Here is a 12,554-nt window from a genome sequence, read left to right as displayed (position 1 = left end):
ACCTCCATACTGTTGTATGTAATGGCTGTAGTAATCTACATTTCTACCAACAATGTGCCCTTTATGCACATTCTCACCAGCATTTGGTAGTTTTTGTCGTTTTAATGATAGCCATTATAACTGTGGTGAGGTGATATCTCATTGTCATTTTGATTTGCAAGAGCAGTTTTTTCATATACCTGTTTGCCATTTGTATGTATTAAGAAATGTCTATTTAGGTACTTTGCCCATGTTTATATCAAACTATTTCATTTTATGTTATTGTTTGGGTTTCTTACGTATCTTGGATATGAACCGCTTGTAAGATATAGAGTTTTCAACTTCTGTAGGTTGTTTCTACTTTATTGATTGTTTCATTTATCTCGCAGAAGCTTTTTAATTTGATGCAATCCCATTTGTCTATTTTTGCTTTTCTTGCCTGTGATTTTGAGGTCTTAAACAAAAAATCATTGTTCAGTCCAGGTTTGTGAAGCTTTTTTCTCTGTTTTCTTCTAGTAATTTCATAGTTTTGGGTTTCATAGTTTTGGGTCTTTTTTTTTTAAGTCTTCAATGGATTTAGAGTTGATTTTTCTTTATGGTGAGAAGTAGGGAGTGTAGTTGCATTCTTCTGCCTGTAGAATATCCAGTTTTCCCAGCACCATTTATTGAAGAGACTGACCATTCCCCAATGTGTTTTCTTAGTGCGTTTTTTAAAAATAGGTTGGCTGTAAATACATGCATTTATTTCTAGGTTTGTTTGTCTTCGTTTCAATGGCTATGTGTCTATTTTATGCTAGTAGCATACTACTTTTGATACTATAGCTTTGTAGTGTGTTTTGAAGTCAGATAGTATAATGCCTCCAGATTTGTTCTTTTTGTTCAAGATTTCTTTAGCTATCCGGGATCTTTTGTATTTCTATACAAATCTTATGATTGTTTTTCTATTTCTGTGAAAGATGCCATTGGTATTTTGATGAATATTACATTGAATGTATGCTATTTTGGGTAATATGAACATTTTAAGAATACTAATTCTTTAGATCTATGAACACTGGGTATCTTCCCATTTATTTGTGTTTTCTTCATTTTCCTTCATTAGTGTTTTATAGTTTTCATTGTAGTGATCATTCAACTCGTTAAGTTTTTCCCTTTCTATTTTGTTTCATTTGTTGCTATTACTTTCATGATTTATTTTTTTAGATGGATCGCTATTGGCATACACAAATTATACTTATTTTTGTCTGTTGATTTTGTATCCTGCCACTTTACTATTTGTTACTTCTAACAGTTTTTGATAGAGTCTTTAGGGTTTTCTGCATATATGATCATGTCGTTTGCAAAGAGGGAAAATTTGACTTCTCCTTTCTGATTTAAATGACCTTTATTTCTTTCTCTTGTCTAATTTCTCTGGCTAGAACTTCAAATAAAAGGGGTAAAATTGGTATCTTGTTTCAGATGTTAGAGAAAAATCTTTTAAGTTTTCCCCATTCAGAATGATATGAGCTATGGGTTTGTCATATATGGGTTTTACTGTATTAAGGTATGCTCCTTCTATACCTAATTTGTTGAGAGTTTTTATCATGAAAGAATGTTAAATTTTATCAAACCCTTATTCAGCATCTATTAAAATAATCACATGGTTTTTGTCCTCGATTCTGTTAATGTCATGTGTCACATTAATTTAAATATATTGAACCATACTTACATCCCTGGAATAAAACCCTCTTGATTATGGTAAATGATCTTTTAATGTATTATTAAATTTAGTTTGCTAGTATTTTGTTGAATATTTTTGCATCTACGTTTATGGTGAATATTGGCCTGTAGTCATTTTGTTGTTGTTTTGTACTTGCCAGCCTTGTAGAATTAGTTTGGAAATATTCTCATCTCATCACTTTTTTGAAATAGTTTGAGTAGAGTTGGTTTTGATTCTTTAAATATTTGGTAGAATTCATCGGTGAAGTTGTCAGGTCCTGGGCTTTTCTTTGGTAGGAGACCTTATAAATGCTTTGATCTTGTTACTCATTATTGGTCTGTTTAGGTTTGGGATTTCTTAATGATTCAATATTGGTAAATTGCATGTGTGCAGGAATTTATTCATTTCTTCTATGTTTTCCAATTTTTTGGCATATAGTTTATTACAATAGTCTTCTACGGTCCTTTGTATTTCTATGGTTTCAGTTATTATGTCTCTTTTTTAAATCTGGTTTAACTTGAGTCATCTCTCTCTTTTTTAGTTAATCTAAGTAAAGCTTTGTCAATTTTGCTTATCTTCTCAAAATATCAGCTTTTTCTTTTATTGATCTTTTGTAGCAGGTTTTTTTTTTTTTTTGGTCTCTATTTTATTTATGTTGCTCTGGTCTTTATTATTTCTTCTACTTATTTTGGTTTAGGTTATTCTGGGTTTCCTAATTCCCTGAGGTGTAATATTAGATTCTAAATTTGAGATCCTTCCACTTTTTTAAGGCAGTCATTTATTACTATAAACTTCTTCCTTAGAACTATAAAACTGGTTTTGCAATATCCTATCAATTTTGGTATATTTTTCCATTTTCATTGGTTTCACACTTTTTAAATATCTTTTCCTTTTTTTTTTTTTGAGATGGAGTTCTGCTCTTGTTGCCCAAGCTGGAGTGCAATGGCACTATCTCAGCTCACTACAACCTCTGCCTCCTGGGTTCAAGCGATTCTCCTGCCTCGGCCTCCCGCGTAGCTGGGATTACAGGCACGCACCACCATGCCCAGCTAATTTTTTGTATTTTTAGTAGAAACGGGGTCTCACCACGTTGTCCAGGCTGGTCTTGAACTCCTGACCTCAGGTGATTCCCCTGCCTCGGCCTCCCAAAGTGCTAGGATTACAGGCATGAACCACTGCACCCAGCCCTTATATTTTCTTTTTAATTCTTTTGTTGACCCATTAAGCATATTGGTTGATTTCCATGTACTTTTGTAGTTTCCAAAGTTCTTTTATTTATTGATTTCTAATTGTACTCCATTGTTATCAGGAAAGATACTTGATAAGACTTCAGTGTTTTTAAATTTGTTAAGACTTGTTTTGTGAACTAACACATGATCTCTCCTGGGTAATGTTTCTTGTGCTTTTGAGCAAAATGTGTACTCTGCAGCTATCAGATGGAATGTTTTGTAAATGTCTGTTAGGTTCATTTGGTCTAATGTGAAGTTTAACCCTGATACATCTTTGCTAATTTTCTGTCTGGATAATCTGTACAATGCAAAAAAAAAAAAAAGAAAAGGTGATGTTGAAATTCCCCACTATTATTGTATTGCAGTCAATTTCTCCCATTAAGTCTGTTAATATTTCTTATATACTTAGGTGCTTCAGTGTTGGGGACATATATATTTACAAGTGTTATATCCTCTTGCTGTATTGGCCCATTTATCATTATATAATGGTTTTATTTGTACTTTTTAAAACCATTTTTTGGACTTAAGGTTTATTTTATCTGATTATGATATGCAGTAGTATTACAACTACCGCACTCTTTTAATTTTCGTTTACATAGAATATCTTCTTCCATTCTTTCACTTTCAGTATATGAGTGTAGGTTAAATGAGTTTCTCATCACTTGAGAAACACATTAAATTATAAAGAACAATGTCAAAAAGCATTTCCTCTATTTTTATTCTAGTCAATATACAATTTCAGGTATTACATTTCAATCTTTCATTCATTTTAAGTTGATATTTTATATAGGGTGAGACAAATGTCCAATTTCAATATTATGCATATTCAGTTTAACAAATAACATTTATTAAAGAGACTGTATTTTACCCATTGCATATTTTTGGCACCCAGGTCATAGATTGGTTGAGTTTATATTAATATGTGTGGCTTTATTTCTGTGTTCCTTATTCTGTCCCACTAGTCTATATGTCTATTTTTTATGCTAGTACCATGCTTTTACTTACTAAAAGTTGGTTGTGTGTATGTATACATACATATATTTCATATTTTTTATTTCAATAGCCTTTGGTGTACAAATGGTCTTTGGTTACATGGATGGATCCTATAGTGGCAAATTCTGAGATTTTAGTGCACCCACTAGCCAAGCAGTGTATGCTGTACCCAATGTGTAGGCTTTTATTTCTCACCCCCATCCCAACCTCTCTCTCCCAAGTCTCTAAAGTTCATTACATCACTCTTTATGTCTCTGTGTTTTCATAGTTTAGCTCCCACTTATAAGTGAGAACATGCAATGTTTGGTTTTCCATTCCTGAGTTATTTCACTTAGAATAATGGCCTCCAGCTCCATCCAAGTTGTTGAAAAAGACATTATTTCATTCATTTTTATGACTGGGTACTATTTCATTTTATATATATATATATATATAAAATATATATCACATTTTCTTTACCCGTTCATTGGTTGATGGGCACTTAGGTTGGTCCCATATTTTTGCAATTGTGAATTGTGCTGCTATAAACAAGTGTGTGCATATGTCCTTTTCATAAAAGGCCTTCTTTTCCTTTGGGTAGCTACCTACTAGTGGGTTTGCTAGATTAAATGGTAGATGTACTTTTAGTTCTTTAAGGACTCTCAATACTGTTTCTCATAGATGTTATACTAATTTAAACTTCTACCAGCAGTGTAACAGTATTCCCTTTTCACCATATCCATGCCAACATCTATTGTTTTTTGACTTTCTAATTATGACCATTTTTATAAGAGTAAGGTGGGATCTCATTGTGGTTTTCATTTGCATTTCCCTGATGATTAGTGATGTTGAGCATTTTTTCATGTTTGTTGTAGCTACAGTGGGTGGGTAGTTGCAATACCCAATGGTGGGCAGAGATCCCTGTCTTGAAGGTGGCTGCAGGAGCCCAAGTTAGATGCACTGAAGTCTTATCAGGGTGAAAGGTGAGAGCTACTTCAGCTCCTCTGCCAGGCCAGCAGAAAAGCTATTCACTTCATGGTCTCACTTCTTCTGCAGTGTTCTGGCTATTCAGATCAGACAGGCACCTCTTTTCATCTATAGAAGTGTTAATGCTCCAAATAGAAAGGAACTGTGACTGCCTGTAATGCAAGCCTGAACCTGGAGAGTGCTCCTCCTGAGAAGCACTCACCCTGAAGTGTTCCAAGAAGGCTGTCTATAAGTGCATCCATGCTGAGCTCCTGTAGGTTCTCCTGTGTCTGCAGTAGTGATCAAAGGGTGAAAGATGAACCCTTCTCTAAGACCCTTCATGGTACCAAGGCTGCCTGACTGTTAGGGTAGAAGTGCAGACTTTCCTTGCTGAGCCCAGCACTGCCACTGTGTCTCTGCTAAAAGAAGATTCCCACCAATGAAATGATCTGAGACCCAATCCCTGCCATCCAGATTATTTGGTCCCATGGGAGTTCCCTTGATGTGGTGCTCCCTCCCTTCTCCTGGCACTAGGAGTTCCTGACAGCCAGACTACAGTGATTGCTATTATTATTCTGAGTCAAGCCACCCAGTGGGGCTGCCACACCCCAGGCTGGTGCTGGGAAATATCTGCAAGGAATCTGGTGGTGTAACCTATCCTCAAGACTCCCAGCAGTGGGAAGCAGCACCAACTCTAATAGGGGTGGCAGGGGAGTGATGTAGACACTTTGAGATTCCTTGGTTGTAGAAAGGCTTAGTGTGCTGGCTTTCTTGAATGCTGGTTGTAATAGTAGTGAACTTATCATGTAGACAGACTTAGAACTTTTGGTTATATAGGGGTTTGTAGGCAATAGTGATGGCTGAAGTTGCACACTCATTTTGTCCTTTCTGGACACAGTGTCATTCTACCCAGAGATGCTGTAATTGACTGTGTAGGTTGGCTTCCAGAGAGAAGGTGGTGCCTGTAAAAAGCACCAGCTGCAGTAGTAGCAGTGGGATTTGAGCATACCGTTGCTTGTGAGTATTGTGGTTCCTTAGGCAATGAGCAGAGCTATAAATCTCCCCCAATTTTATATCCTTTGTGTTAAGCTACCAGTGCAAGTGGAGGGCCAGATGGTGGCTAGGTCAGACAGCTGTGTAATCTGCCCCTCCACATGCCAGGGAAGCTGTGGCTCCTCTGTGTGTCAATGGCTAGTTCTCAGGCCTCTCAGGTAACGTTCCAGAGGGGAGTATAACTGTCTCTGCTGCACAGAAGAGTTTGCAAGGAGAATGGAGAGGTAGCAGGCAGCAGTAAGTCTCACCCAGCTCCCAGGTGTTGGAAAGGCAAATCTCACTCCTGGAATGCTTCACTAATAGCCCCAGGTTAAGATTCAGGCAGTCTGCACACAGAACTCAGACCTGCCCCAGGCCATAAGCTTATAGCTACTGTGGCTTTCAGGCCATGCCCCTCCTTGTCTGACTACAATGCTGGGTGCTAAGCTTCTGTGCTTTTGTCTGCAGCACAATTCCTGCTCTCTCCTACTTTTCCCCTTTCAGATTCTGGTCAACAGAGTTCATCCCCCCTTGAGATTATATCATGAATTTCAGCTGGGTGCTTCTTTCAACCTTCTACCCCTGTCTAAGCTAGTTGGCTTAATTCTCTGAGCTCCCTTCTGACATAAATAAGGAATGGCTTCCCTTGTTCCACGCTGGAGATTGGGAATGCCTGCTAGGCATTCCTGCTGCTGCTTGTACTTTTATATTTTTCACTGTTCCCGAAATCAGCTCCAATTCTGGGTAGGGCTATGGCCTTCTGTCATGACCATATTTTCTTGAGTAATAGTACTTAGACTCTTTCTATCCATGTTAATCTCACTTTAGTTTTTTTTTTTTTTTTTTTTTTTTTTTTTGAGACAGTCTTGCTCTGTCATCCAGGCTGGAGAGCAGTGGTGTGTTCTCGGCTCACTTTAACCTCCGCCTCCCAGGTTCAAGCAATTCTCTTGCCTCATCCTCCTGAGTAGCTGGGATTACAGGCATGCGCCTCCACGTCCAGTTAATTTTTGTATTTTTAGTAGAGACAGGGTTTCACCATGTTGATCAGATTGGTCTTGAACTCCTGACCTCGTGATCCATCCATCTCAGCCTCCCAAAGTGCAGGGCTTACAGGCGTGAGCCACCACACCTGGTCATTAATCTCTTTAATAAAAGGCCACAGCCTTGATTTTCTCTCCCAAACATCACATTTTATTTTTCATAACTTAACTAAGCAGAAAATTGTTCAAATATTTCAATTCTGTTCCCATTTAATTATAAACTTCATCTTTAATTTCTTTGTCTCTCCTCATACTTTACTATAAGCAGTTAAGAGAAACCATGTAGCGCTCTAAATGCTTTGCTTACACATACATTTCCCCTGCCAGATATCCTAGTTAATTACTCTTTAATTCTGCTTTCAACAAAGCATCAGTGTATAAACACAATTCAGCTACGTTTGTTGCCACTTTCTAACAGGGATGACTTTTCCTCCAGTTTCCAAAAAGACATTCCTGATTTTCATGTAATATCTCCTTAGTATGACACTTTTCTGTTCATGTTTTTCCTAGCATTCTCTTCACAATCACCTAAATAATCTGTACCAGCATTCTGTTCAAAACTACTTAGATAACCTCTAAAACTGAAGCTTTCTCTACAGCTCTCATTCTCTGAGTCTTCATTGGAATATCCTTTAATGCTCCATTCACAGCAATACAGGATTTTCCAGCATTGACTTTAATATTGTTCCAGCCTCCATCCATTACCCAGTTACGAAGCCACTTTCACATTTTTAGGTATTTGTTATAGCAACACCAGTTATATCTGGTACAAGTTTCTTAGACCATTTATGCTGCTATAACAAAATATTTGAGACTGGGTAATTTATAAAGAACAGAAATGTATTGGATCACAGTTCTGGAGGCTGGGAAGTCCAAACTCAAGATGCCAGCAGGTTTGGTGAATGTGAGAGCTGCTCACTCTGCTTTCAAGATGGTGCCCTGTTGTTGCATCCTCCAGAGAGGAGAAATGCTACATCTTTACATGGTGGAATACATGGAAGGGCAAAAAAGTACTTCTTTCAACCCTGAGACCTCTTATAATGAGGCAAAACTCACTGGGCTCTAGTAAGCAAAACAATGTAATACTGGCATAAAACTGAACAAATAGACCAAAGAAACAGATTAGAGAACCCAGAAGCAATTTTATATAACTACTGTGAACTCATTTTTGACATAGGTTCTAAGAATATATATTGGGGAAAGGACAGTCTCTTCAATAAATGGTATTGGGAAAACTGGATATCCGTATGCAGAAGAATGAAATTAGATGCCTATCTCTCACCACATACCAAAATCAAATCAAAATGAATTAAAGACTTAAATCTAAGACCTCAGACTATGAAACTACTACAAGAACTTTAAGAAATATCTTCAAGATACTGGACTAGGCAAATATTTCTTGAGTAATACCCTACAAGCACAGAAAAATAAAGCAAAATGCATAAATGGGATCACATCAAGTTAAAAAGCTTCTGCACAGGGAAAAAGTAAAAAACAATCCACAAAGTGAAGAGACAAGAAACAGAGTGGGGGAGACTATTAGCTGACTATTAATATAAAAAGAGATTAATAACCAGGATATATAAGGAGCTTAAAGAACTCAATAGATAAAACATCTAATAATCCTATTTTTAAAATGGGCAATAGATATAAATAGACATTTCTCAAAAGAAGATATACAAGTGACAAACAGGTATATGAAAAGGTACTCAACATCATTAATCAGCAGAGAAATGCTAATGAAAACTACAATTAGATACCATCTCATCCCAGTTAAAATGGTTTTTATTTAAAAGACAGGTGATAGGAAATGCTGGTGAGGATGTGGAGAAAAGGGAACCCTGATACACTTTTGGTGGGAATGTAAATTACTACAACCACCATGGGTAAAAGTATGAAGGTTCCTTAAAAGTCTGAAAATACAGCTAAAATATGATTCAGTAACCCCACTGCTAGGTATATCTCTAAAAGAAGGGAAATGAGTTTATCAAAGATATATCTACACTTTCATGTTTATTGCAGCACTATTCACAATAGCTAAGATTTGGAAGCAACCTAAGTGTCCATCAACAGATGAATGGATAAAGAAAATATGGTACATATATACAGTAGAGTATATCCAGCCACACACACAGACATACAAATGAGATTCTGTCATTTGCAACAACCTGAATGGAACTGGAGGTCATTATGTTTAGTAAAATTAGCCAGGCACAGAACGACAAACTTTGCATGTTCTTACTCCTTTGTGGGAGTTAAAAGTTAAAACAGTTGAACTCACGTAGATAGAGAGTAGGATAGTTACCAGAGATTGGGAAGAGTAATGGCGATGGTGAGGGAAGTTTAACGGGCACAAAATTATTGTTAGATAGAATGAATAAGATCTAGTATTTGATACTACAACAGGGTGACTACAGTCAACAATAATTTATTATACATTTTAAAATAACCAGAGAAGTATAATTGGATTATGTGTAAAAAAAGGATAAATGCTTGAGGGAAATGAATACTCCATTTTCCATGATGTGATTATTAGGCGTTGCATGCATTTATCAAAACAATTCATGTACTCCATTAATATATACACCTACCATGTCCCCACATAAATATTTTTTACCTACCATGTACTCACATGAATTAGTTTTTTTTAAAAAACACTATGATATCAAAAGATGGAGAAAAAGTATTTCATAAAACTTAACATACGTGCATAATAAAAATTCTCAACAATTTACATATAGAAGAAATATACCTAAACATAATAAAGACCATATGTGACAAGCTCACAGCTAACATAATACTCAATAGTAAAAAGCTGAGGGCTTTTCTTCTAAAATCAGAAACAAGATAGGTCACCCACTCTCTTCCCTTTATTTGACATTAAACTGGAAGTTTTAGTGAGAACATTTAGGCCAGAAAGATAAATAAAAGGCCTCCAAATCAAAAGGAAATAGAAAAATTGTGTCTTTCTGGAGATGGTATGATCTTAGATAGATAAACTATATAAACTAAATAAATTTTATATGTAACATATTTATAAAATATTATATATGTATATTCTAGCATATAAAAATCTTATATATAGAATATTATCCTGTTTCTTGCTATAAGTCTGTTCAGGTTTTGAATTTCCTCATGGTTCGATCTTGGTTGGTTGTATGTCTAGAAATCTGTCCATTTCTTTGAGATTTTGCAATTACTTGGCATGCAGTTTATCATAGTAGCCACTGATGATTTTTGGAATTTCTGTGGTGTCAGTTGTAATGTGTGTTTTTTCATCTCTGATTTTATTTATTTGAATCTTCTCTCTTTCTCTCTTAGTATCACTAACAATTTAAGAATTTTGTTTAACTTTTCAAAAAACCAACTTTTGTGTCATTGATGTTTTGTATTGTTTTCTTCATTTCAATTTTATTTATTTATGCTCTAATCTTTGTTAGTTCTTTTCTTCTATTAATTTTGGGCTTGGTTTGCCTGATGTATAAACCTATAAACTACATTACAATAGGAGAGTGAAGGAAAAATAATATACAAAGTAATTTTATAATTGCAGATAAAAACACTTACATGGCATACATTACTAGAGTTTGCATGAAAGCCTCAAAAGAGTATTGAACTAAGAAAAAAAAACAGAGAATATGGAAAGACACAAAAAATTCTATTTTTATTATTCATACAGGTAAAGGACTTTAACATTTTCTTAATGTGGAAGGATTAGTCATAAACATCTCTGATTCAAATTAATGTATGTGTTGGTCCATTCAAGCTGCTATAGCAAAATATCTTAGACTGGGTAATTTATGAACAACAGACATTTATTAGTCACAGTTCTACAGACTGGAAAGTCCGAGATCAAGGTATCAGCATATTTTATGTGCTGAGGGCCCATTCCTCATAAATGATGACTAATTACTGGGTCCTCACTTGGTGGAAGGGGCAAAAAGATTTCCTCAAGTCTCTTGTATAAGGCTTAGTAAGCCTTAAGCCTTATGCTAATTCAATTCATGAGGACATAATCTCATTCATGAAGGTGCCACCCTCATGACTTAATCACCTATTAAAGGCCTCACCTCTTTTTATTATCACACTGAGGACGCACTTGCAACATAGAAATTTTGGAAGAACACAAACATTCAGACCATAGCATTCATCACTGAACCCCAGAATTATATACTTCTCTTATATAAAATACAATCATTCCATTCCTATAGCCCGCAAAGTCTTAACTTGGCCGAGCATCAAAGTCTCATCTACATATCATCTAAATCAGATTTGGGTGAGACTCAAGGTATGATTCATCCTAAGCCAAATTGCTCTCGAGCTGTGAATCTGTGACATCAAACAAGTTGTGTACATCCAAATTACAATGGTAGGGCAGTCACAAGATAGCTATTTCCATGCTAAAAGAGAAAAGTGAAAGAGAATAAAGGGATAAAAGACCTCAACCAAATACAAAACCCAGTATGGCAAATATTAAATCTTAAGGTTCCACAATATTCTTCTTTAACTGGAAGTCCCACCTTCTGGACACATTGGGGTAGGGATTGGGTCCCCAGTCCTCCAGGTGGACTTATTCCCATGGCTTTGCTGGTCATGGCCCACGTGGCAGCTCTCATGGGTTGGAGTGGCTTGCTGGAGTTTCTTAACGTGGCTGGAGTTTGTTGCCAAAGGCTTTATGGGTCTGAGGTCACTGCAGCATCTTTGGTCCCACAGCTCTGCAAGCCTTTGCCCTGCCCTGTGCTCTCTGCAGTATTGTTACAATAATATGCATCTTTTTTTATTTGGGAATATTTCCTTATCACATATCAGAATCACTTGGAAGATTTGTTAAATACTGATTGATAGAACCCATCTCCAGAGTTTCTGATTTAATGAGTCTGGAGTAGAGCTTGAGAATTTTCATTTCTAATGACTTGCTAGATGCAACTGATGCTCTCAGTGGAGACACTACACTTTGAAAACTATTGCTTTAATCATACTGTTATGAGTAGATAATGGTTTAAATGATGATTTAATGCTGTAAGAGATTGCCGAAGTAGAGGAATCATGATCACTATATATAAACATTTATCAGTAATGACAAATCATACTTTTTGTTTTAAGAAAACTGATAATGTGTTTTTCATATTTTGCATCACAAAAAATATCCACATTCAAAATTTACTCATAATTTTGAAGTACTATTTTATAAGGTGAAATCTAGGAAAATAAAATATAGGGAATTGTTACTATGTCCTGAATACATTTCATACTACATTTTATATATCTGTTAAAATCCAAAGAATATAAAGGTGATTGGATAAACATTTCATCCTTGATGACATGTATCTATAAATAATAGAATTATTACATAATTTCCGTCACAAAATAATTGAAACTGCATAGCTAGAAGGTTGCTTTCCTTCCTTTGTGCTTAGCTGCAAATTTAGTTAGCTTCACTCTCTTTTTCTACAAAGTTTTTCTGCTTAAGTGATAGTGATTAAACTCTCAGTGAAAAGAACTGTTAGAGTGTATAAAAGAACACAGCATATGTGCAAATTCTGCCATGCCAAGCACATGAAAGTTGTGATATAAATGGCAATGATAGAATAAAATACATTGCTTCAAGGATAATTGATTTTAGCTAGTACCTGAAATTCT

General features: G+C 35.7%; 1 long non-coding RNA gene across 4 annotated transcripts in view; it reads left to right on the top strand.

Moving 5' to 3' along the window:
- The window catches only part of LOC129047963 (uncharacterized), a 246,145-nt gene that overhangs the window by 3,579 nt on the left and 230,012 nt on the right, over positions 1-12,554 (top strand). The gene's annotated exons all lie outside the window — the stretch shown is intronic.

Source organism: Pongo abelii, chromosome 13 (assembly GCF_028885655.2).
Source record: "Pongo abelii isolate AG06213 chromosome 13, NHGRI_mPonAbe1-v2.0_pri, whole genome shotgun sequence".
NCBI lineage: Eukaryota > Metazoa > Chordata > Mammalia > Primates > Hominidae > Pongo > Pongo abelii.
The sequence above is the reverse complement of the archived record's forward strand: the minus strand, read 5'-3'. Positions and strand labels throughout refer to the sequence as shown.